Raw genomic sequence first — 27417 nt, 5'->3', positions numbered from 1 at the left:
AGAGGCTGCTGTGACATGATGTTGTACCTGCTCCTGTGGAGGACGAGCGTGACTCTCATTAGCAGGAGATGGATTGGGTGAAGGCTGTTCGGCTCTGAGATTCATGAGGAGATGCATGATGGAAGATAGTTTTACTTCTGGGTGGTGGCTGTATTTTTAAGAAAACTTGAAGCTATTTTACTTCATGGTTATGCAGGATGTGCCTGAGGCAACATCTCTAGAACAGACAGGCCGTTTTATAATTTCATTGCCTCGTCTCAAACTTTAAATGTACCTTCCCGCTTGCCACGGGAGAGTTGTGCATGGAAAGCAAAGAGCGTGTGTTTGTCTTTCTGCACAGCCACCAGTGCCCCGATGTGTCAGCCTGCATCCCGCGCTGCAGAACGTGCTGGTCCATGCAGGGCCAGCCACTGGCTGGCTGTCCGCGCGGGTACGCCGGGGTGTAGAGCACAGCCTGGTGCACGTCTGCCCTGCCTGTCTCTGTCTGGGTTCGGGACTCGGGGGGCGGACAGGGGACACTAATTCCTCAGCTGTGCAAACCCCCGAGTGCTTTTCTGCAAAATAGTCAGCAGCTTTGCGTTGCACCGAGCGCAATCCTTCTGCTGCAACTGCAAGCTGCGCTTCCATTCTGATTTCCCCAGAGGTGGGGGATGTAAAAACATTCAGAGGTGGATGTAAAAACATCTCATGTATACCGAGAAATCACTGCTTGCGGTGCAGGTTTCTCCTAGGCAGTGGGCTAGAGGTGCCGTATGCGGGACTTGCTGCAAGCACTTGGCTCGCTGCCGTCCCAGGGCACTCGCGTCCGTCAGAGGTGGGAGCACAGAGAGCTGCTCTGCTGGAGAGCTCGGGCCAGGACGCTCCCATGGGCAGGTGAAACAGTCGCTCTTTCTGCTTAGACACGAGCTCCGCGGTGCCCGTGAGGCATTGCACGAGTGACGCTGGGCAGCTGGGGTCTTTGCAGAAAGCAACACAAAAAAAAGGAGCAATTGTGTAAGAAACACAATCTGACTCTGGGACATCCAAATGCAATCTCAGTTACACTGATGGAGCTGCATTTCTATACACTGGATTTGACGCTCGGTATTTCAAAAGCACTTTGAGTCACTTTTGTAAAGTATTAAATATTTCCTGAAGTTTTGCTACTCTCTGAAGTGAGACTAAAATGGTATATTCATATGTGTTGCCATGAAATTTCTTGTAATTGCATTTCTACGCTGGGTAGAAAACAATGAGTGGTGGGAAAATATCTCTGTATATTTAAATGCATTTCACTTATTTCTGGAACTATATAATGATTTTTATCCACCACTAATTTGTATAATGTTCAGCCAGGCAAAGATTGGAGTGTTTCAGAAATGAATACAATAATAACAGTAATAACAGTTCCTTGCATGCAGAAGAAACCCAAAGCATTTTACAGATGGATTTAAAAACTACAAGTTAGAAGCATTGTATCAGCTGGTATGTAGCAATTTTAGCAGCACTCAGAAATATAGTTTAAGGCAGGCAGATGTGTGTAATTCTATATATGTTCTCAGGCTGTGTTCCTCACTAGGGTATGCTGAGTGCCCTCCAGGATTGCATTAACCACATTAATAACGGCATCATCAAGTGGGGAAGATTGGACAATTCAAACTGGGCAGAAAATAATCACCCAGGATTTGGCCAGGGTGTGGGAGTTGACACCTGTGCTCTTCAAAGAGGCAGCTTTAATGACTAGGAGAATGAAGAAATGTTGGTGATAAATACAAATGAAGAATGAAGAAATTTTGGTGATAAATATTTGGTGATAAATACCCACAATGCTGCATTGTATTCCCAAGTCAGGACTCTTCTGGAAGAGGGACTTCTACCAGCACTTGATCCTGTCTGGGAGATCTCCCATCCAAGCATCTGACTGTGTTCAGCACCTTCTAAGTTCAGCCAAGCCAGCAGGCTGTAGGACTGTTAAAATCGCAGGTCTGTGTTGTCTCTATTGTCAAGGCAGGTATTTAAAGCTAGGTAACAGGAAAAAGTGCATACTCTGGGTGAAATAAGAGATTATTAGAGTAATTAGATCCTCCTCAGAAGACCATAAATTAATGGTGATTATGATTCTTGAAACAACAGAAGCATAAGGGACATCCAACATTGATCTGTTTTATCACATTTGCTGCATTGTAATGCGCCTTTAATGTTAATATGTACTTTTGTAGTAAATTCTAATTGAAAACACTGAGCAGGCAGAGCCCAAGGCCACAATCATGTTCCACATAATTACCTAAGGAGGAGGGTGTACATTTCCAATGAAGGGATGCCACCAGCCGTTAGCCAGGTATAAGCGGTGCAGCCGTGTTCATGCTTATACAGTAATAGCCTTACAGGAATATATAGGTGAAAGCTAAAAGATAATTAACAATCAATTCATTTTGTGAAATTTTCAATTATTGAAGCAGGTATCTTCATAATGGAGTAATAATACTACATTTACATTTGTATGTGGCTGTCTCGTAACAGAGATGTATTCATTTAAGCAGAAATGACTTTAAGTTAGCAACCCTGCGGTAGTTCTGCAGTCTCCCAGGGACTCTTTGAAGCCTGCGAGCATGCTGCTTTGATGTCTGATGTAGAAAGTGAGGGATCTCTTCGCTGTGATAATTCTAGCCTTTTTCCATTCCCTTCTGTGTTGAGGAGAGAGAAAAAAATCTGATTCGGAAGATGGAAAAATAAATGGAACCCAGAAAGCAATATGCAGTATAGAGGGGAAAATATGCCCACCCAAATCTGGACAGAGTCACTAGTTCTGTGACCAGGGGCACGATCTGACAGGGCTGCCAAATTCCCTGCTGCGTTCGGTGGTCTCCCTCTCTGGACCACTTAAGCAGACCAAAAATGTGGAACTGAAAATACCCTCCCCTTGAAGAGAAACTGCAGGTCTCTGAGAACATGTCACAGCAGGGCATGCTGTTGCAGGTACCATCTCGAGGGGAGGAAGGGGATGTTCTGGGGCAAAGCCATAAATTTGGCATTTGGGGAGAAACATTCTTCCACGCTGCTGGTGCAGCCTAGAGCAGCCGAACTGCTGCACCCAGTCATCAAAGCAGGGAGTCAAAACTTCCTCCTCCTCCTCAGCCTTCTGTATTTCGATTTTGCCCAGTTAAGCAAGACCCACAAGGTATGAACAACCTCAGATTACCTGGGACAGCAGACATCGGAATATTTTTCGTGCCTTTTCTCATTGCCTGTTCTGAGCCCCAGAAGTGGCAGAGACATTTGCCTGTAACTCTCTGGGCACAGCACCTCTGCTCAGCTTTGTTCGCTGCACAGCTGTCACTGTCCTGCGAATACACGCGAGCACTGAACTTACTTCAAAAAGGTGCCAAGGGAAAGTGTAGAAGAAGGGTATCTTTTTGCTCTGTGATTTCTAGTGCATACTTAACTGCCTCTGGCTAAAAAGCGACGTAATTTTTAAAGGGAAAAATGTGTGGGTGTTTAATGCATAGTGTTGACATGTACTTTTTTGGTTCCTTATTTTTTTTCAAAAATGTAGAACTGCCGGGAGAGTTTTACATATGAAAAGCAATCTCTGCATAGGCCCCGTCAGTGTTACCTAACAGTTTTTATCTGCAGCATAAACTGACAACACCTCACTGTGAAATAATTGTGGTTCCATTGAGTCCAGAGGAGTAATTACTTTGTTGATGAAACTTTTCTCTTTGCTTGCGTTTTGATATCTCTGCAATGTCAAACTCACTTGAGCTGACAGCATAATTTCTCCAGCAGAGCTGTTGCATCGACCATGCAACTGCTGTTGGGCGTCAGTGGGGGATTTTTTTGAGCTTGCTGTGTTTCAGTGCTAGCAACAGTAAAAACTCAGTCTTGCAAACCCGTTTCGTGAACAGCGCTTCTGAATAGTGCGAATAGTCGCACGTACCTCAAGGTAGCTACATCTATGAATAAGGGGTAACTATAATTATAAAATAGCTATTCAAAGTTACTTTACAAGGAAGTAATCATAAAATTATCTCATTTGCTCGGAACAGGGGAGGGTAAGTTTATTTGAATGTCTTTGCAGATAGTTTCAATTTGTGATAATCTATTTTAATGGTTATTTGAATTTCCTGTGTATGTGAGGCTTGAGATAAGAACATTACAAAGATGATGTGGTTTCCCAGAGGTATTGATATATCCCTGCAACCCTGATTCTCTTCTAGTGTGCATTTTTTGGGAGAGTCCTGTTTCAGGGATTCAGGTGGGATGATTTTGGGCTGTATTGAAAGGTCATTCCCTGTGCTAAACTCTATAGGATTTTTCCACAACAGGTGGCCAGAGGATGGTGTGCTCTGCTAGATCTGCGCAATGTATAGTGCAGTTTGATTTTTGCTGCAGAAAACCTCAGTTCCCATTAATGCTCCTTTGAACAAGAGTTAATCATCTTTTCAGAAAAATCCTGTAGATCATGGCTAACATTGTAAGCCAAATGCTAGGAACTGAAGTAGCATTTTGTGAGAGCAGATCACAACCAGTTTCTGAACCCCATGGGTATTGTAGAAACATAATAATGTTATTTTGAGTAAGAAATAATGGCTGCTGATTCTAAGCTCATCCAGGAACAAAAAGAGAACCATGAAGGGCTTATTCAATACAATGTAAGTTATGCAGATGTTTCTCAATTTTCTTGCTGAACTTGTATGCCAGAGTCAGGGTTTCATTTGATCAAACCATTTCAGCAGAAAGAATGGGTCCTTAAGCACTTTTGTCATTGCGTATGAATGGCTTATGAAAGCAGCCTGCAGCGGGGCATGAAATCAAGTACCCTTGTCAGTCCCACACGGAAGGCACATCCTTTATTGCGCATATTTGGGTCACACATTCAGAGATAAATTTTTCTTCTGTTCATTTTAGAATAAGCAGAAACAAAATGGAAGCAGAAAACAAACCTGCTAGGAGAGAGTCAGTCAATCGAAGTTTTGCTGTTGATTCGGTCGGAGGGAGCTTGCGGGACGGGCGTCACAGAGCAGTGACTTCCTACGTGTAGCACAATTGTATTACCCTGCACCAAACCAGCGTGGAAAGAAGAGAGAATGCGCAACTTTGGAGCTAGCAATTCAGCTGATGTTTTACTTGAGAGAGTAAGGCTGAAATGACTTTTCTAAAAAATCAGTAAAAAATCCAAAGTTGCAGGGACTGGTAAGGAAATCTCCCCCATCGCAAAGCAAAACCTCCGTTGATCATGGAGATGGTTGCAGTTTGCTCTGAATAAGATCCTCTAACACAAAAATGTCAGGTCCTCTGTGCATACCAGTCAGCTAAATATAGCTGGATTTGCAGAGGAAGAAAACAGCTATTCTTGAAAGTGCATTTTCAGTCTAGCAAGGCCAATTTAATGCAAAGCAAAAAATAGGTTTCACGATACGTAAGAGATGAACGCAAAAATATTGACCTGAAGGTTTTATTTGTTGTTTTAAATGGTTTAAGCAGGCATGTAATAATAATAAAAGTAGAAACGATCATACTCAAAGAAATTGCCTTGTATTTTGTCTTTGAGGCATAAGCTTGGCAGAAGGCTAAAAAGAAACAACAATGAATTCTCGTAGACTGAAGCAAAAATTTTGTGTCCCAAGTGTACCCCATCAAAAGTGATTTGGGGCACGTTTATACTTCTGCATTTTGAAATAATGGCTTTTTTAAAATCTCTGTGTGTATTCATCAAAAATAATTCAGAAAAAAAGCCAGCGAGCATCCTTCCTTACCGTGCAGCAGAGCTGGGGGCCTCCTGCAGACCCGGTTGTGCTGTGCCAGCGCAGAATACGTCTGTCACTCCATGGGGTCTGGGAGTGTCAGGCGCTGGGGAAGGGTCACAGCCACCAGCAGGACCCATCCCGTGGTCCCCAGCCAGCTCGCCCCGCAGCGGCTGAGCTGCCCCGACACCTGGTTGTGGTGGGACGGAGGAGTCCCCGTTCAACACCGAGCACAAGCGGAGCCCCCTCCGGTGCCTGGTACAGAGATGTCACCGGTTCCCACTCCGCCCTTACTTCCCAGGCAGCTTTAGAAATCCGTAACGTTGTTTATATGGCAGAAAGCAGCTGAGAACTATTGTCAGAGGATCGATACCTTATGACAAATGAAAAGCCTCTCAAAGAGAAAGAGGTTAGTGTGCAACTGCCAAAACAAAGATGCCTACAAGCATATACAAGAGGAGCTGCTCTGATGCACGGGCGAGGAGACAAATTGGAAGAGAAAAGGGAACCTAAGGGAAGAGATCAGAGAGAGAAATTTTTTTACTGTTTTTCCCTCCTCTTAAAGAAGGGGTGTCGCTGGGGAAGTGCTCTGCTTGACACGTCTGAGCGAAGCTTCGGGAGGTGGGAGGCTCAGTGACGAAGCAGGGCTGGAGCTGGAGCTGTCCCGAAGCCTACATCCGTAACACCAGCGCGGAGGGCTTGTGGGTGCGGGAGCCAGGTCTCGCCTTTTGCGGTGGCTGTGGCGTAGCCACCCACTGCGGTCATTACCAGGTGAGTGTGATGCCCTGTCCAGACAAGGGAAAAGAAGAACAAGGAGGACCTTTTCTTTCCGCATTTTGGTGGTTTGACATTGTTTCCATCTTAAACTCTGTCTTAGCGATTGCCCATCTCTGTATTCTCTCAGCAGCAAAGATCCGTATGTTTTCTTTCCCAAACTGAGTAGTGGGGGTGGGAAAGGGATAGGCAGCAACTGGAAACGCACCCAACGAGCTCTGGTGGTACGAAAGACTATTTCACAAGACAAGCTCCTTTATCTGGCAGGCATTTCCCAGCCAAATCTTTGTTGATGGGCTCCGCTGCAGTGGGCAGGAGGGCCTTGTTGACCTCTTTAATTGTCAAGGCTTTATGAAGGGTTTTTCAGGTTTAGCACTTTTCAACTAATGATGTCAGGCGCTTCACCAAGAGATTATTCAATCTGTGTTGGCATTTGGCCTTTAAATGGCTGAAGCATCTGTGGTGACAAAACCCAGAGTGGGGGAATGAGGTGAAACTCCTGTTTACAAAGAACACGTTACTCGCTCAGCAGTAACCACTTTTCTTACACTGCTAATTGCCCGTTAAAGGCCATCCGTTCAGCCATTAACTGCCTCTGCCAGAGTAGGGAAACCTGAGGTTTAACCCTGCCCATGCCCTTGAGTCATATGGTTTCACCAATTAAGTAATGTTCATGTTGTGTTTATAACAACTAAAAAATAATGTATGTATAGTAAATTGAGTATCTCGAGCGTTCACAAGATTTTCGTTGGACTCACGGTTAGAGGAGAGACATTTATTTAAAAGAATGTAGAGGGAGTAGGAGGACAAAATATGTGATGAACAATATCCTGTCATCTTCCTCTTGTTCCCTGTGATTTAAATTTTCAACATCAGAGCAACCTGTAATGTTTAATTGAGATAATTAAATATATTTTGAAGACAAGATAGGTCTTTTTAGTAGTGGAACAGATCCTGCTAACAAACTTAACTAGCAACAATAATTCACCAGTAAGTTGAAGAGTAAAAGGCTTTTAAAAGCTTAGCACTAGATTGTGTTAGGTGATGCTAAGAGGAATCAATTAGTTTAGCCAAGGTGCTTAAAACATGATTACAGCTGGAGAGAGTCTTGTGAAAACTGATACTAGGTAGTAGTTAAGATTTATTCTGGTACCTTAATTGGAGGACCAGGGAAGTTTAAGCAGAAAGATCAAGTGATTTGATTCTCCAGAACTTCAAAATCAATGTAGTTTTAGCATATTTTATTGACTGGAAGATGAAATCTGTTAATGACTGAAGATGAGAAAGAAGGGTCAGGGCTCTAAACATCCCTGTTGATAATTGCTCCATGTGCCGAGCACTGCTGGCCGCCTTGCGAGCGTCGGGCAGACCCCTCTGCTCCAGCCCAGCACCAGCACCAGATTTAGTCTAACTTGGACCTGAGCAAGGACTTGCTTGGGAAAAAATAAACACATCTTCTAGATGTGTGCCCAGGCAGCATCTGCAGAGCACGGGGGGATTGTTCAGTGCCCAGTGCTGTGTCACTGGGCTCGGGAAGGTAATGCATAAGACAGCCTTTATTAAAGTAAACTTCCCTGTGGGAGCAGGACTGGCTTGATTTGATTGCAATCATACACACAGAAAAATTCCTCCTTTGGATGCTTTTTCTCCCCTGAGGCCCAGGGCCAGGGCTTGCATTCACTGACAGAAGGTATAGTTTTTCACAAATTCAGCCTTGTATTTATAAGCTTCCTTGTGGCTTCCTCATGCAGAGATAAGGGAACTACTAGGTACTCAACATTTATTTCTTGATACATAATAAGGGATAGAAGACAGTAAATAAATCTCAGTTAAGTATAAAAGCAGGTATGCTGTGCAACTATGAAGACAGCAATAAACAGTGTTTGTTTTTTTCTGTCAAAAATATATTTAATAAGGTATAGATGCAGAATAGGGTCTGTGGACCATTAACTTTTGTCAGGTCATGGGTTAGTTAAACATGTGAGCTGATTTAGCTTAAAACTCAGGTTTTTCCCATCCTGTGGTATTCCAGATTGGTTTCTGTAGAAGTACTCCAAATGAAACTGCTGATAAGGAGCTCTAAATAATTCACAGTGATTTGTAATGTTATCTCTGAGGTATGACGTGGAGTTAATTTCAGAGTTAACTTAGAGCTGGTAACGAGGAATTGTGAGCTGTCTACGGTGATAGAGGACGTGGTATCACCTCGTTAGACCGTATTGGAAAATGGTCTGCATATTGCTGTAAATTGTCATTGCAGCATCAAACTTGAGACAGAGATTCAGTTTATTCTTACAGTAAAACAAACGCAATGTTTGATAATTAAGAGAGGAAGCTCTTTCCTGATGCTCTGGATTAGCGTTGATATGCATGGATACCTCCTAACAGTACAGGAGATCATGGAATGACTGGAATTTGGCAGGTCCAAAAATGATAGACTCTTTGTAATTAAATATCATTTAAATGAGCACCTAAATCATCTTGTATTCTGGGACTACCCATTCCCAGTTTAGCATAACAATAAACGCCCATCTGCGTGTCACAGAAACCCAAGGATTGCGTAAACCACAAAGCAAGCTCGCTCCAGTTTATGAATTATGATAGATTGAGCAGTTGCCGTGGCAACAGTTTGTTCTAATTGTGATACATTAGTAGCAACAAGAATTGGATGGCTCAAGTAATTTAGTTAATTAAATGCAAACTTGGACAGCTCTGAAGGAATAATAGAGAAAATTAACACCTACTAGCGCACACCTGTAAAACATGAACAATTTGTCTGGGAAAAATCACAAAGCGTTTCTGTATTCTTGATGTGTCTTTCCTGGCCTTGCGTGTTTTCCTGTGGGATGCAGTATGATTTATTTTGAAGTGCTTGCCGAGGCGCGGTGTGAGGGGCCAGGGAAGCCCCTTGGGTGGATCAGGGCAGCGTTGGACGTTGGCTGGGGAGCGCGACTTTGAGCGACTGCGCTGGGCGAAGGGGTGCGTTGGTAATGGAAAGGGCTGGCGCAAACCTCTGTATTCACATGAGTATGTTCGAGCATCAGAGAAAGCCCAGCCTCGTTTTCAGAAAGGAAGATGCTGGGGTTTGCTGGTAGAATTTAAGGGTTACACCTGAGGGTAAACTATTTGGGTTCATGGTTCTTGCAGGCACGGTTGGCTTGAGCTGTTGTCAGCAACCATGCATGGACGAAACCTGCGTGGTGCTTTGTCTGCTGCCCACATCCTGTATCTGAAATCCTTTTTTTTTTTTTTTTTTTTTGGGGGGGGACATGTTGGGGGTTTGTTTTTTGTTGGGGGGGGGTTGTTGGGTGTTTGGTTTGGGGGTTTTTTTTGAGGATGAGAAGGTTTCAGTACATGGCTGCTACTGTTAAAACAATACACTTGAACCATTCTGCAGTTATGGAGGAATATAGTGCTTTGAGAACCAATATATCAAAACAGAATGAAGGCAAAAATATTTTGGTATCCCGTTGCAATTCTCTGCCCCAGAGTAACTCTGGCAGGGTTACACTGCAGGATGGGGGCTTGTGTCCTCAGCAACAGCAGAAAGTTTTCTCCTTGTGGACTGTGGAAATGGAGATTATGTGAAGAAGCCTGTTAGTTTTGGGCTGCTTCATGAGCCTTGCAAAGACAAGAGCCCAGGCACAGCTTTTCAGGCTGCGTTCTGGAGCAATCTTGTCCTGCAGTGTTTTTCTTTGCCTGTAGATGCTTTTGAGAAATTAGGCTCCATCAAAATAGCGATCCTCGGGTAACTCACAGAAAAGGAAAATTTTAAACTTTTTTCTTTAATATAAGGAATTATTTTTCTTTATTTTGCCAGGGTTTAAATTCCTAATGATGGCTGGTCAGGAATGAAAGTTTTGCTGCCATGGCTTACTTTGCGTGAATCCAACCATTTTTTTATGCAGCTCTAACTCACTCTCTGTTCACTTTTACACTTTAGAACATAAAATAATTTTCATGCTAATAAATAAATCAGAACCCAGTTAAAGTAACTGATTGGCTAGAATTGCAGCCTGATCTTTGTACTTGAATGCAGCCTTTAGATCCCAAAACACGTTCAAACTGCGTGGTCGCACACACTCTCTATGCAGCACTGTGATAGCGTTGTTAAATAGAAAGGACACTTCCAGCCATAACAAGTTTGTTTCTAAGTAGCACAAGCAATATGTAAATGCTCTGTTTTAAATAATAATTACATTATAATTTAAAAAGTCAGTGAAAAGCTGCCTTGCTTTATATATATATTTGTCAATGCTTTTTAATAACCAGTGTCCTACTCTAAAGGTCTTTAAAGAGAAGTAATATGAGTAGGATTAGCCTTTTTATTCGCCACTCCTCCACTGGCACCAGCTTGCACTTTGAATTCTCCTGAAGGTCTCCAAGCAGAATTAGATCTTACTTTGTATGCAAATGTATGGAATATATTCTCAATATAGGCCTGGGTCAAACTTCACTGACATTGAAAGATTCCCATTGACTTTTCTGGGGTTTATAGCAGGGCCAGAGTGATGCAGGAAACACAATGACCATAATTAGCATGGGAACAGGCAGGGCTGTTGGCATAGTTCAGTTCTTTGATGTGTTAGATGGGCAAGATACTTTCTTCTGGGATTGATCTGAGGTTTTGCTCTTGTGTCGAGGAATACTTGGTTCCTTCAACAACCTGCATGAAAGCATTAGGTGGAGACCCCCTTCTCTGTCAGCCAGATAAAAGGTAAAGTAGGGACAGAGTGAGCGTGTACATGAAACAGATGCTCCCAGAAATGAATTCCCTGGCAGAGGAGTTTAACAAGCAAGAGGCCAGTAGAATTATGAGGAAATCAAGTAAATTCTCCAGAAAATGTTTCCAGACCTGGTGATGCAGGTGAATAACTGTCCAGTGGTCATGTAGGATGGCAGCACGTTACTTCAATCTTATTTGGGTGCAACCTAATAGAAATCTCTTTGAGAAATCAAAAGAGAGTATCATCAACGTGAATGTTCAGAATTAAGTAATTATTAAAGATATTACATCCAGCTGTGAAGGAGAGTAAGTCTTGCTCTTCTGGGAGGGCCAGAGGATTTTTTGTCTGGAGGGGGGATGGTTTGGGGTGGGGGTTTTTTGTAAGCCTGGTGTGTCAATAGATCAAGGAGGTTCAGTTGTGGAAGACAGTGGATGCAAAGGGAATCTATTAACTGGACTGTCTCAGAAAAAGAGCAATTTTATTTCAGAGAATGCCTTCCAACTGGGTGAAAGTGACTGGATATAAATAAAACATTCATATGGCTGAATCAGGGGAGACAAAATTGAAGGTGAAAGGACAGAAAAAAATTTTGAAGCTTGCTCTGTAAAATGAATCTTCTGTGTGGAGCCCTGCTTTTCATTAGGAGCATAGCATGGGCTGAAATATCTTTTTTTTTTTCCTTGTTAAGACTCCAAATTGACAGCTCAGGAAAACCTAGCCTCCTCGGAGCAAGTCTGGCATGGACACCGTGCGTGCACATTGTCCTTTCCAGCTCCATCTGAACCCCCAGTCAAATCTGGAGAAACGCTCTCATGGAGAGCTGCTCTGCAGTGCTGGCAGGGATTGGCCCCTCCTGTAAGGGTGCTTTGGGGCTGGACTTTTTTCTTTTGCTTTTTTTTTGCAGTATTAGCTTACTAGGCTACTGTGTGTGATTATAAAACTATAAAAATGCTTATCTTTATTTTGGATTATAAATTTAATTTTGCAAGACCTGAAAGGGCTGCTTGCCATTGTAATGTAAGGCTGACCGATTTACTGTGCAATAAAAATAAAGAAAATTGTAAAACCCAAAATGGTTAACAGCATATAGTGGGGAGAAAACCATTAGGGCATTTGCGCCTCTCTTATTTCCAGCCTATGAATAATTTCGGCAATATTTTTCAGCACTGTCAAGGCAAAGCAGCAGTTCGTATCAGCTGCATTCGCAGACGTTTCATTGCCATGACAACCTCGTGCTGATACATGAGCTGCTGTCGATTGTCAAGCCCGTCGTCAGTTGTGACCTGCAGCTTGACAAAGGAGCCTACCTGCATAATACCTACCATGTTATCTCATTTGCCCACACAGATAAAAGTATACTAAGTGTAAAGAGCCAACCTGTGACCTAAAGGGAGTTTCAGAAGCTCCTGCTGTCTCTGGATTTCCATCCTGCTTTTCCTTAGAGGACGATTCTTCACGGTTTGAGACGCTTCATACCTTGCCTTTCTCATGTAGCTTCCAAAAGGCTCCCTGTACCTCCATGCAAAGGATGCAAGAGAAACGTTTGATCCTTCTGGCATGTGTATCCCAATAAGTTATTGCAATGAGGTTGGAATATCTTTACCTTGGCTGGTCTGGTTTCATCCTAAGCACACAAGATCCATGGGAAGGTGCACACTGTGGTATGCCTGGAGCTTTTTAGTCCTTCTGGGCTTCTGAGTGCCCAACATGCAGCACTACTGAAGGGCCGTGACTTTCCGAAAGCCCCAAGGCTGTGTCTGGAAGTCAGATAGCCTGTGGGGAGGGGAGGTTAAGCTGTATGCTCAAAAATACAAGACCGCTAATTACTTTTCTGATGCTGTAAGTTGTGTGTTTAAATTGGCTGAAGAGAAGGTCAGGAGAAGTTTTGCTGAATAAATGCATACTTCAGTGCTGATAGAAGGTTTACTCCGAATTGAGAAGACCTGCTTCTAGATAAATAGAACGGTCATTCAGTTACTTTTTCACATTTATTTGTGCTTTCTGCATGGAGAAAGAAACAGTGCAGGAGGATGTTCTAAGGAGGCAAATCAAGTTAGCTAGCTTATTCACTATGGGGGAGAATTTGGGCATGTTGCTGCTCGCATTGCTGTCTTCTCTGACTGTAGGTAGGAGAGACCTGCAGCACCTTGCATCTCTATTTCGATCACACGTAACCAACAGTTTGTATGTTGTTCCTAAGGGCCGTACTATTACAGCAATGCTAAAATAGGCATATTTTATTTATATACAAGTATTGCTCTACTCATATGGCATCTATATAACCTTAGCCCAAGCCAATGTTGTATGGAAATAAAAATTTTTGCTTCACCAGAGAAAAGTAACATTTAAGAAGAAAAGAAAATGAGATTTACTTGGTAATTATTATTCTGCAGCTTAAATTTTTAGAATTTGAGAAATTACTGTGTGTTATTAGCATGCTTCAGTGGTCATTTCAGGTAATTTCTCATTTCAGTCATTTTGTGTTCCCCTGTGAAACCAGCCATACATGAAAGCTGTACCTTGTGGGCCATGCCATCATTACAAAATGATGCTCTGGGCTTCAGCTCTCAGTCTGATGCACTCTTTCAGCAGGACGTTGCATAGCCTCAGGCAACTGATGCTTTGCACATCTGTATTTCTGTTTGTCGAAAGTCATTGCACTTAGTACATCATGTGATACGCAAGCACCAACTTGTGGTACAATTTTCTTAAGAAGTTTTCTCTGCATGTTTAAGTGTTTGAGCTACAGTGATGAACATTGGACAGATCTTCACTGGCAGTGTAGGACAGTGTCCACCATGGCCATGCTTAGATGCTTTCTCTTCATTTTCTCCAAACTTTGGGTTTTTTACTCCAGGGAAAGGCATCTCCAGTGTGGGAAGACAGATGAACCTAAACATTACTTCAGGTTTTCCTGTCATGAGTAATAAATGCCAGCATCGCTTTTGGACTGACAGAGACCTCTTCTAAGAACATTTAATTTCTTAGACTGGTGATCAGAGAGGTTTACCTTAACGTGCTATCAGCATAAGATTAAGCATCTAAAATTGTTTTTCAAAACAGAACACCTTTTTTTCTTTTTCTTGAACTATTAATTAGCACCATGTATGCTGAATCACTGCAAAGTAAAATTCTAGAAAGCTAGGCAGCTTCTCTGAGTGAAAGTTTCTTTGAAATTGTTTTATTATGCATGACTATTTATGAGGGCTGTAATATTTTTAGTTCCCCATCTACTTGCTCATCTATATGTTTACTTATACACACATTAGCTTGCAGTTTGTTTGTCTTTTTATAATCAATACCTTTCACTGGATATTCACTCTTGCTTATTCCTCCATCTAACATAAAAGGAATTGTCTTGAAATCGTTTGACCTAAGTTTATTTTCTATTCTAGAATACGTTAATAATTTAAGAAAATTTGTGAGATAGCTTTGCCTCATGTTCACTCAGCAACTATTTGGTGGGGAGAAATTGTAAGTGTGGTAAGGCTGTCTGGTCTCTACCATTACGAGCAATATTTGATCCCCAAGATATTTCTGGGAAGTTCAGGGCCTCACAATGGCCATTTCTGCTGTGCTGGCTTCCCACCACGTTGCCAGCATTTCTCTAATGGAGTGCTTTTTAACACTTACACAAATTTTCTCTTGAAAACTGAGGACAGAAGATAGTGATTTTGGTAATTGCAGGTATTACATTGCCTGAAAAGAGTCAGTGCATGATCACACCTTCTCAAATCCCCAAATTCAGGGTGAGGGTGTGAGCGTGCCCGGCTCTTGGCATCAGCCCATGTTTCCTCCTCCCAGGAGCCCTCCTGAGGTGGCCACTCTTCCTGCGGCTCTGGTGCCATACCTGCTGGGAGATAGCCCTGTTGCCGAGATGGTACCCGGCGCTCTGCGGTGCATGCATATCAGGCTACGGAGACACAGCCGCGGCAGTCCAAGGATCCTCACTTTATGTTGCTCAAAATCTCAAACTGAGTATTGCAGGGTGTTTTTTTCCTCCTTTTACATTGAATTATTCAGTAGTTGAAGTGAGTAAAATTAAAGATTTCTAGACTAGTGACATTTGGAATATAAGAAGGATAGCAAAATCTATTTCATTTGAACTCTAATCTCTGGTCATGTATAAAATGAATAAAATGCAATAAGTGTGGAGAAATATGATTTATAACAGCAGCTGAAGTCTGGCACTGAATACCCTAAAATGCCAAGATTGTATGTCAGTCAATTTAGCAGTGCAGTGGTGAAGGTGAAGAATGAAATGAAGGCTTTCTCCGATGATGTAATCTTTGGCAAAAATGACAGATGAAGAATTATTTCTAGCTCAAAAAAGCTAAGTGCTCAGCCAGTGAGAGAGGGAAAAGCCATTATTTTAATAATAGAAGTTGGGGATGTACATTACTTCTGTTGCACTTTGTGTTTGTCTCTTTTAGTGATGTGTAACTTATTTTATAGCTATTATAACAAACACGAATGTCAAGCAAGGGATATTAGACAGTTCTGAGGATTGATAATGGGATTTCTGGAGCTATTCACCTCTGTCTGTGCTTGAAATACAGCCAAACTCAGCTGTGACTGAAATTTCTTACCACTGAAGGCCCTCTTAGTGACCCACGTGAAATGATTTGGTGGGTCTTAGGACACTCCTCTTGTGGACAGACATCCATGCTGGATAACAGCACATTAGCTGAGATCCCTGTGGGAAAAATTCATCTGTTTCATCGACTCTTCCATCAGCTTATGGACATGTAATTAGTATAGAAGAAAAATATAAGGAGAGGTACGTTCAGCTGTTTCCTGGCTCTCCATCACTGTTACCTGTGTTAACAGGTACAGGACCGGGAGGGCTCATCCTCGCTCTAACCTGGACGTGGGTTGCAGCCTTGCCACCATCTCTGGCTGCCCACCCACCACCCTTGGATCTGCAGTAGGACACACATTTCTCATCACCACGCCGGGGACAGCACCATGTGCTGTATGTCCAGAAGCAAAAACCAAGAGAAGATGAATCCGAAAAGAGACAGAACTTCATCTTATTTCAGTGGTGGAGATGCATGGACCTCACTTTAAATGTTGCTATCCTTGCAAGCAGATTGTTTTGCTGGCACATCCTTCTGTGCCAAAGTTCTACTTCAAAGAGAAATCCTCATAAAGTCAGAGGATGCAGTCAGTTCCAGGGAGTCACAGATTCAAAATAACTTTAATCTTTTGTTGACTTAAGCCAGGGCCATCACTGTTCATTTCTTGGCTGAGCAACTCCCAAATGATTCTAAGTAGTTCATGGGCATCTTTATTGAATCTGTAACAGACACAGAAAGTAAAGACGGCTCTTTTTTCCAGCGGATGTGGAATCTCTGCCGAACATAGTCTGTATAAACCATTTGACTTGCAGGGTTGTCTTTGATACTGCTTCAATTTCTCTTTTAGCCATTTGATGCCCTTTGAAAGCAGCAATATGCTTTTCCATCGCTGCTCTGTCCAATTATCTGAATAATTTAATTTCCTTCTAGATAAGCTGCTAGAGTTTCTCTCACAGGCTGGAGAGACAAAATTCCTCCTCCTTCTGCATCTGCATCATAACCCTTAGAGCAAGTGCTTTAACATTTGGTATTTTGAATTATCATACAAGTTATGGATATAATCCATAAATATTTATTTTTTTCTGATGTATACAAATTTCTTGCATAAGGAAGTTGCTATTATAAGGGAATAAGCAGTATAAAATATTTAGCTCGAATAGCTAAAATATATTTAAAATACATACATTTACTTCTTTATCTGCACGTTTGCCTGTGAAATGCAAGCTGAAAAACGACATATTTGGGTGCTCTTAGGACATGAAAATTTAAGTTGGCTTTGGCAGTGTGACATTAGAAGGAATATTTTTATAGTGCAAGCAGAGGGAATTGGAAATTAGTCCTTTTAGACCTGTTTACTGCTGTACTGTCTGCCTTTGCATTTGGCCTCTGCAGGTGGTAATCTTTCAGAATATGACCCCAGTTTTCCCTTTGGTATGCTAAGCCTCCTGCTGCTAGAAACATATTGAAACATAATTCATCACACCCATTACCTGCATAACTCTGGTGTATAATGTTGTCATTGCCAAGCTAGTAACCACCAGGAGCAGCGAACGTGACGGTGTTTGTAAGCACGTCTAAGGGTTTATCAGCATTATCACACTCTCGCTCTTTCCCCCAGCATGATACCTGTGCAATGGTGTCTGTCATGTTTTCCTGTATTGTCAGGAGGGAACGAGATCCCATCTGGCATGCTTGTGACAAGGGGAATTTCACAGCTCTGGGTGCGTTCTTCTCCCAAACCTCTGTACTTTGTGACGTGACTTAGAGCAACTTTTCAGAACATCATAGGCTGTCGTCAGGTGGTCAGAAGTATCAGAGCCAACATCAAAGCTTTCTTTAGTGTCAGCAGTTTCTTTGGGCAGGGGAGAACTCCCTGTTTCTAAAGCAGCTGTGGTTATTCTGCAGGTCACCTTTGCTGTTCACGGCATGTGTGGCATCTTGTGAGCGATGGTGGTGCTTCTTGTGTGCACCTGAGAAGTGGCTGTCCTCGCTGCTGTGAGCTGGGGTGAGAGCCATCGCCTCCTCCGCAACAACACGTGCTGGAGAGGGGATGGAGGTGGAGAGGGCTGAGGGGAGGCAGTGGGGTGCACAGGGCCAAGGTCCCTGGGGGCACAGGCGTGCAGAGTGCTGGACGTGAACACTGACCTTTCACAACTGAATAATTAAAGTAACTGTGAGGGGTTTGCACTTCTGTTTAGAAATGCTGTTCACAGCAAGTTGATATGGGTCCTGAGGTGAGGTGGGCTTGGAGCTACGATGGTGACATCTCCAGGAGCATCCAGGTCCTTGATTTGACTTTGATTTTGCCCTCAGCAAGTTGGTCTTTTAGATGCTTCTATTTGAGGCATTCTCATTTTGTTGACATAAATACTGACTTCAACCAGTTGCTGTCATGGAGCATCATGGCTACACGGATGCTTCAGGAAAGCACCTGCGTAAGTCTCCGTGTGAGCTGTTGAAGCAATGTGCCATGCAGGGACTGCTGCCTTTCAAGGGAGTCCTGCTCCATCGGGATAGTTTCTACGGGCTCTCCAGGCAAAGTAGAAAGATCTTCTTTGCCTCTCTGCAGGTATTTTTTGAAGCTGGCGCGTGTCAGAGAGAAGACCACATCAGTAAAGTAGGTTGCATTGCATCGTTGAGGTTAATGGAGGTGCATGTTTTGTCACAGGTTGACAGGATGTCTGAGGCTGTAAGTTGTGCAAAGCATACAGCAGCGAGGCTGTGTGCACGCTCACGTCCGTGTCAGCCGTTGTACCCCCAGGCAGAGCTGCCCAGCAACGGCTTCAGTCTGCACCACTACCCAGCCCAAACTCCACGCCATGTGTTGCATTTACTGCTCCCGTGGCAGCAGACAAACACTAAATTTTAATCCCTCCCAGAACTAGAGCAGAATGGGCAATAGTGAATGGTTATTTGTAGTCCTCGAAGCCAACATTTACAGAAGTAATTCTTGGACTGAGTCCCCTGTGTGTTTGCTTGTCCAGGACAACTGAATATTGTCATTAAATGTAATACTTCCTGCTAACAGCCACTTTGCTTTTGGTCACCTTTGGAGATGAAATTGTGGAAGCTTAGCTGATGAGTCGATGTTACATTGTACATAGCATGCAAGGTTTGGCTAGTTTCCTGAAGAGATTAATGACGTTTTGTTTTCTGCTTCAATGGTGGCGATTCTTCAAATCTGAATCTTTTCTCAGCTCCCCCCTTGTTCTCTTAGTAGGAATAATAATTGTCTCCAGTTAAATGCATGAAAGAAACTCACCCAGGCCCACAATGTTTTTGTGATGATCTATTAGTTACTACTTCTGTAGTTTATTTGGAACTCTAAATTTCTGTTTAGTAAGGATAAACACAGAGATCACATCTAAAAAAAAGTCCAGAACAGTCTATGATATTTAGTAATTTTATTATTAGCAAAGAAAAAAAAGCCTTCAAAGGCATATGAACCTGTTGAAAGTAAGTTGTCTTAAACTGCCCTGACAAAAAAATTAATTTAAAGGCAAAATGTTTCTCCCTGCCTGTGTGAGAAGGTTTTCTTCTGGGCTTACCGAATCCTCCACCATCCCACTGCTGGTGTACTGGGGCGGTGGTAGGGAGCCTGGCCGGGGGTTTGGGTTCGATTGCATCCCCTCTCGTTACTGCAGAGCTGCCACCCCCAGATAAATATTTATTGCTCCTGTCGCTGGATTTCAGTGCTGTGCTGGTACCAGCTCTTGCTTAGTGAGGGCCAGCAGATAGCTGATGACCTCTTGAAAGAGCAAGACGTGATTGTTATTACTGGGTATAAAAGAAAAGTAATTTGGGGAGCTACTTTCCAAACTTTAATCTTCTTTACTTTCATATCTCTGAGGGAACTGTGATGTTGCTTTGTGAGTACTTGCTGTTCCTGTGGAACTATTTTCGTTTTTCCATTTCACTGAAATATATCCGCAAAGTTAACCTGCAGTTTTTTCTGATCTACTATATGTAATATTGTGAGCATTTCCAAAGGACGCTAACTTAATAGACCAACTATTTTCACTGATGAAAGCTGTCCAACCTCAGGTCTGCTGCAACCAGCCAGTAAAATGCTTCCTGCCAGGCACACAAAGCTCCTTGTTGAGCTGTAGAACAAACATGGTTTTTAGCTTGAAAACCAGTTTGGGGAAAAAAAAGCAAAGAAAATGCCATGGGGCTGCACGCATGCCCCAAAGCCTACGTGTCCCACGTGCCGTGAGTACCCCCGTGTGCCAGGGATGCGTGTCCCGTCTGCTGAGCCTGGCCCCTGCACCGGGAGCAGATCAGAGAGGGGTGGTCATGAGCAGTGAGTGCGGCTGTGCGTGTTCGATAAGCCACCCTAGTGCTGTCAGCCTGCAAAACAACCAACCATTAACGGGAAATTTTCTGAAACTAAAATCCCATCATTTTCTTCAGTGTCACCTTTCGTATAATTACTAAGCACAGAATTTATAATTAAATGGTATGACTGATTCTGTGACATTCCCATAGACATTTCACAAAGGCTATTTGCGTGCCTTGCTATTTTGACAGTAATAACTGCAATCAGCATAACTACTATGATTTGTTTATCAAACATCCCTTGGGTAGCATCCGTTGTCATTTGTAAAACTTGGTGAGCATCACGATTTACATACCGTTGCCTGTTTCACATTGCTGTGGAGTTGTGTTTCTGAAGCACCGCTGATGCTCACCTCTACAGAGGAATGCGGTTGTCTTCCACACGTTGTCAAAAGTACACACCGAACAGTGCAACAGCACAAATAGGCAAAATTTGGTAAAAATCTTACAAAGAAAGTAGGCATTATATCTTCACAACAGGGATCAAAGGGCATACTTACTGACCAATGGAATTGACAAGTGGAAAAGTGAGGAGAAAAGAGCATGTTAAATAATCATCCGTTCATACCCTTGAATAAAGAGAGTGCTGAGGAACAAGCATGTGTGGTCATGTAGTTGATGGCGGTGTCGTAGTGCCCGTGTACCAAGAGACCAAATTAAAGTAGCACAGGGAACCCTGGTTTGACATTACGGCACTTGACTGCTTGACGTTCCAACCTTTAGTGTTTGTCGTAAGTATAGAGTATGTGTGTTGGCATACGCATGTATTTTTTGCCTATAAAATATTCAAAAGCTGTAAAAGTATCATGAACTACTGATATAATGTGGATTATATTAATACCATTAGGAGCAGTAGGTTAGAAGAGCAGATAAGTGGTGTAGTCACTGTCTCTCATCTATTAAGTGACCTCTTGCAACTGGAAATCCCTGTCTTCTGGATTGTTTGGCAGATGTTTGCCCCTTTTATCCAAAATGCTGGAGCCTGGTGTCCACAGGGGGTTTTTTTGTGATTTTTTTTTTTTTTCCCAAAATAATGTTAGCTTAAAAGAAAGGGAAACCGCTTTCCCTAAGCACTGCTAAAACCTTCTAATCTAGGAAAAGAGGTTTGTTTTTTTTTCAAACTGCTCTATTCTCCAAAGGGCACTGCTAAATGACAGCTTGAGCAGATTATGATGCTTAAAAGGATGGGGATGGAGGCAGGGGTCCTGGAAGTCGTCAGTAGATAAGCTTCAGGGTGGTGTGGTATTATCTGCAGTTGAACTGGTACCATCCAAGTGAAGAAAGCGAGTGTATGTCTGCATCCGCGGGAGCTGGCAGCGGGAACCTGGGATGTGCATGGGCTGCTGGAAAGCCTCAGTGGGGCATGAAAAGAGGATTACGGAGCCAGGTCGGTAAAGAGAGCTGACAGGACTGCTTCACACGTAATATTTTATATTTCTCAGACAACAGAAGCGTACAGTCCTTGTGGAAAGACATGGTTGTCTGGGTAAAGTTGCCGTTGCCTGCAACTTCCATAAATCAAGCTGTCTAAGGAAATGAGAATGGCGTTTGCTTTTACAGCTGTGGGGTTTTTTTTCAGTTGAGGGTGTGGTGCTGCCAAAAGGAGAAGGTCGCACTGGGGGACCTTCACCCCCCGCGTAGCCCATGCAGGACTGTGGCCGCAGCCTGTCCTCCCTGCCACACAGAGCCTCAGTTGGAGGGGCAGAAAGGGTCCCAAAAAAGGTGGAGGCAGCTGCTGACTCTTCAGTCTCTCTTGAATTAGCATAGTTTTAAGGGTGCTTTATGACTGGAGATTTTTGTACAGTGACATCTGCCCTGGGTCCTGGCTGTAGGTCAGCATAGTAACAGCTGCTGTTGCTCTATGAGAAATGTGATGTAGCCCTTGCAGCGGTTTGGGTAACAAATGGCCAACACCTTTGTTGGAGGGAGAAGGGCAGTGGTTCTTCCTAAGCGAAGCCCGTTTAAAGTCAAAGTACAAGAAGCACAGGTTTCACTGGAAAACAGGTATTTTCCTTTTTTAATTTGCCTTTAAAATGAGGTGGTAACTTTGGTGGGTAGGGACACTAGACACTAAAATGACTGAGAACACATTTATATTCAAGTCTTTTTACTTTCCATATTTTTGCAAACATGTAATGCAGTGGGAGCTAATTTTAATTTTTATTAAAAAATTATTCTCATTCTTATATTTGCACAACATGATGTGGAGAATGAGATGAAATCTTCAGATGACCTGGAAGTCTTCTGGGAGATTTATAAACTGTCTACTTCATATGTAAGAACATTTGTTTTAATTCCCATATAAAAGTGAGATAAATTGGTTTGTGATAACACAAGTCCAAAAATATCTCAAGTTACCACTATATTTCCATATTACAAAATAACACAATTCACTGCATAATTAGAAAGCTGAATGAGATAAAAAGAGCAGTTGCTCTTGATTAGACTGTGAATGCAAAGCATTAGCCTATAAAAAGTATTTCTGACTCCTAAAGAGACTTTTCTAAGATCTGCAGCTATAACTTCAGTTATTATGGCCCAGCAGTTGGAAATCTATCCACTGGGTTAGCGAAGACTGAAAGGCCAAATCCTGCAGTGCTTTACTTCTGAGAGTAATCCTAGCTCATGCAAAATCATCCATTGATATAATTTGTTCTATAAAAATTGCTGGTTATTAGATGTGTGTATTCAAGACCAGTCTAATTTTCTCTCAAGGTTTTGAAGGTAATTTTCGTCATTTGCGTGAATAAAGCAAGAATCTGGAAAACACAGAAATCTGAAATTCATATGGAAATCCTTTATGTAAAATAAATGATAAAATCTAGGTGCCTTTGCATGTGAATGATATCCTTAGGGTTGAGTTTTCTCCAATGCACTGCTTCAAAGTCTGATGCATTTATAACAGCAGTGTGTTAAGTTTAACATTAAGTTAAAATTCATCAAAATCCAGTCTGCTTGAGAAAGAGAGAGATGTGAGTGAGGATGACTTTGTCATCCCTCCAGAATGACTTTGTCCTTATGTTGTAGCAAACATGGCTTCAAACCCTCCATGGGAGTGGGCTTCCAGACACCAACACGACATTGGGTTTAGAAAGCTTTGATTTCCACTGGCAATACTTATCTCAATCCCAGTTCTCATTCACGTCAAGTTCGAGCATCTCTCACTAAATTTGCATCTTAATTTCTTAATTTGATCTCACGTTTGGAAACTACCAGGTTTCACCAGCCAGCTGTAAAAGGCATGCATGAATTATTAGACTCCCATTGTCGGTTAAATCTTATCCTTTGTATTTTAAGTCACCTATTTGCATTCATCTAAAATGCTTTCAGAGAGTTTTTCAGAAGAAGTGAAATAAGAAATGAAATAGTTTCATGTAAACTGCTTTTTTATGTTTGACTGGTAAAACCACAAAGCAGAGATAAAATACATAAAACTAAGACTCTGCATAATAAGAATATCTATTAGTTTCCCTTATCTTTATAAAGCTCCCATTTGTCATGAGAAGCATTGTGTGTCACTCATCCTGCCTTGTTCTACAAAAGCTCTTTTCTCCCTTTCCTGTTATCTCCCATCGGCTTTTGCAAGGTAGGAAACTTCGCTGGCATGGTGCTGCAAAAGACCCCATTGACTAAATAGTCATTTAACCTTCAACCCCTTAATAGCAAGAGGAAATAAAAATTAATACCTGTGTGCACCTAGATAAAAATGTTACTGGCGCTGCGCTGGTTGCAGCTTTTGCAATCACAGCAGCCCCGGATTAAGGGGAAGACGTTGTGTCAAACCATCCCCAGGGTAAGTCACCTCGAAATCAGGCCAGATCCCCACTGGTGTAGCCCATGGAAAACCATGTAGGGAAGCCGCTGGCCGTAGCATGTGGCTGTGGAGGTGCTCAAGCACTGGTGCAGAAATCTGCCGTCTGCCCTTGGGAGCAATCTCCCACAATGTCTCAGGAAACCTGTGCCCACCCACCCGAAACACCCGTGTCAGGAGCGGCGGCTCAGAGGACGGCAAATGACTCCGGTCGTAGATTTTTGCCCGTAGCTGATCATACCTGCAAACCCACAAGCTCATCAAATGTTATGAGTTATGTTATGAGTTATGAGTTATCCGGCTCCTGCGCAGGAGGAGGTGGCCTCAGTGCGGGTTGTGTGTCCTGCTCCAAAGGAGCTGTGCAAAGAGGGTGCCCTTCTTCTCTTGGTGTGTACATTCTTCACTTGTTCTTATCTTCTCTTTCTGAAAATAAATGTTAGTATCGCGTATCAAACTGATCAGCTGTTCCAAAATTCAGAAAATGCCACGCGTAGGTAACAAATACTTCTCCCACTGAGGATCCATTTGAAAACTTCTTGCTACGTAGTGCTTTTAAAAGCAGCTCTTACTCAAAATGCATCTTTCCTTCTGCTTTTCTAGGATTTTTAGTTGCTGTCACACACAGTGTGTCTATGACATGTGTCTGTGAGTGTGGTGATAGAAAGTTATTTTGCTTAACTGACAAGTTCATCAAAATTCCTATGGGGAGCTGTTGTTTTCCATGCCGAAGAAGTGGGATTTGGGTGGAGAAAATCTGTAATCAAACATAAATATGCTATTTCTGTCTGTGGAACATAAACAACTAATTATGTGTGTCGTGCTGGCAAGGCTGTGCCATTAGCTTCTTTTTTTTCCTTTTTTTTTTCTTTTTAATTTTTTGCCTCGTGGTCCAAATTCCTGCTTTCTGTATAAAGATTTTTATGTTCTCTAGGAAAGTGAATCAAGAGTTAGTTGCAAAGCATTACCATGCATTTTTCACCATATGGCTACTTGAACAGACTTTCTGTGAGTTCAAGCCATTTGAGATAGCTGCTGAACAAAACACCGCTCTGAAGCACCGATACATCTTCTGGATTTGTGACAGAGCTCTTCACTGACATAGATCTTTTCTAACCTTCTAGAAATGTAGATCTCATTCAGTAATACTGCTTAATAGATATTCAGTGCCTGTCAGGTTTAGTTACATATCCTGTATATAGAAACAGAGGTAATTCTTATTAAACACGTGGTACAGAGCCACATCCTTTTCAGACTAAACCAGAAGGACAGCAGACATTATTAAGCAAGCTTTCTTCCCAAGTATTAGCAGAGAGAGGTGTGGTCTGAATACAGAGCTGAGAAACAGACAGTCGCTAGGTGTAATGTAATTTGTCAAGGATGCTGTCCACAGCATCTTCCTGGCCTTTAGAGGCGTTGGTACCTGCAGCTCCTACAGCAATTGCAGGAGCCCTGTATAAAATAGAAATAATGATGACCTTACTTAGAAAAGGATAAAAGTTGGTAATAAGTTACAAACACTTTGAAGAGAAGGAGGGTATCTTCCTGTTTATCCTGCAGCCCTTAAATGTTATATTTCATATATTTCATTTCCAATTTTCAAAGACCTATTGAATTTCATTAATAAATATTTAAGTCTGTGTTACTCATATCAGTGCAATGCACTCGACCCCAACTGAGTTACAGCTGATTTATGTGAACATAACTGAAAGGAGGATCAGCTCCAAGGAAGCAAATGCTTTGTGAACTGTCTTATCTTTTAAATGTTCTTATAAGATAAATAGACATAGTGCTTATGTACATAGAAGTAAAAGTATAGAGAAGAACATTCAGCTGCAAGGTATAAGGTGAGGAATAACCAGCCAGGTGGTAACTCTGCAGTGAAGAGCAGCAGGCAACAACACTACCTGACTGAGAAAAATAAACATTGTGTTTGACAGCAGTGCTATAAGATAAATTCAGAAAATAATCCTCCAGCAAGGAGGCTTCAGTAGAGCACCACATCGGCTTGGAGCACCGCATCTCGGTGAAGCAGCAGGTCAACAGCAGTGTCCAGGTTAGGGGGAGACAGAAGGGCAGAAGGGCCTGAGGTCTTCCCAGTGGCTGAAGTTGGGAGAAATTGCCACGTTATCTGCCAAAGACCAAGGGGCACCATGGTACCATACTTCACTTTAAAAGTTCTCCAAAAGACAGTAACTATTTAAATATATAAAAGAAAGTAACAGAGGGCGTGGTGGCCACTTGCTCTTCGTTCCGCCAGGAGAGGACAATTAGCAGCTTCATTCAGGTACAGACCGAATGTTTTGGAGACCTGAGCACTCTGCAAGAGTTTGGTTAGGAGGCTGTGAAACTTCCATCAGAGGATGGTTTTAGGACATGGGTAGACAGGGTGATCTGTCAGAAGTAGTTCTGGTGTAAATGGCTTTTTCTTGGGGCAGGGTTTTAGACGAGGTGACCCCTTGGGCTCCCTCCCAGCCTCGAATGGTGTAGCTTGGCCCAGCGTATCTTTTCACAGGATGAGATTGGTTATGTCCCAGTGTCCTGACTTTGGCAAAATTTCTGACAACATCAGTGTCATTTCCTTCTGATAATGAGTAAATAGAAACTGAGAAAGCACTTTAGTTTTTGCTTGTGTGCATCTGTATGGAGACACATCCAGGCACAGCACATTTTTAAATGTTTTCTGTAAGGCATTTTATTGCTTCCAGTGGTGGTCTTAATCACTATAATAGCAACTGTTATGTAGATATAACTAGCAAGTCTGGAGACAGTCATATTTTTCTAACTATGGGAATTTGGAAATACTTGGGCACAGTCAGCATTTTACTCTGCCATTATATTTATTCATGGAGTTTTTCCATCAGAAATTCAGACTGATTAGCACTGAATAGGAGGAGAAGAGGAAATAGTGCTCTGAAGAAATCACCCTCAATGTGTAATGATTTTTCCATTTATATGCATTTACCATATATTTAATTTTTTAAGAGGATCCGCAGAGACTTTGCTCCCTCTTCAACTCCCTCACACCTGTACTGTGCTGCCTCTGTGCTTTTTAACTTTTAACTGTGCCTGATCCTCTTAAGTCACAGGGCTTGTTCTGGTTTATCTATTAAGTGTATCCTCTGAAAATATAATTTAAAAAAAAAAGAAAAAAAAAAGCTTTTCCACCCCTGTATATTTGCAGAGTATGTTTTTAAATCCTTATGGTTTCTTTGAATACTCATCTCATGGCAGTACCTGTTCTCTGACTTGCATATATACTATTTTTTCATAGCTGAATGTCACAAGCACACAAATCATTGTGTACTCTCTGCAAAGTTATTTCAATGAATTGTAGAGCATTAAAGTATAGTAAAAACAAAAAAATCCCACCTTCCTCACATTTTTAAAGAAATAAGATTTTTTTACTAACCTGTGTTATTATAGTTCCTCTTCTACAACTTACAGTAGACCTAAATTTAAATTTA

The 27417-nt window shown here is 42.3% G+C and overlaps 1 protein-coding gene across 4 annotated transcripts in view; it reads left to right on the top strand.

Moving 5' to 3' along the window:
* The window catches only part of GRM7 (glutamate metabotropic receptor 7), a 313281-nt gene that overhangs the window by 252972 nt on the left and 32892 nt on the right, over positions 1 to 27417 (top strand). The window lies entirely within an intron of this gene.

The sequence above is a fragment of the Ciconia boyciana genome, chromosome 11 (assembly GCF_034638445.1).
Source record: "Ciconia boyciana chromosome 11, ASM3463844v1, whole genome shotgun sequence".
In the NCBI taxonomy this organism is placed as follows: Eukaryota; Metazoa; Chordata; class Aves; order Ciconiiformes; family Ciconiidae; genus Ciconia; species Ciconia boyciana.
The sequence above is the reverse complement of the archived record's forward strand: the minus strand, read 5'-3'. Positions and strand labels throughout refer to the sequence as shown.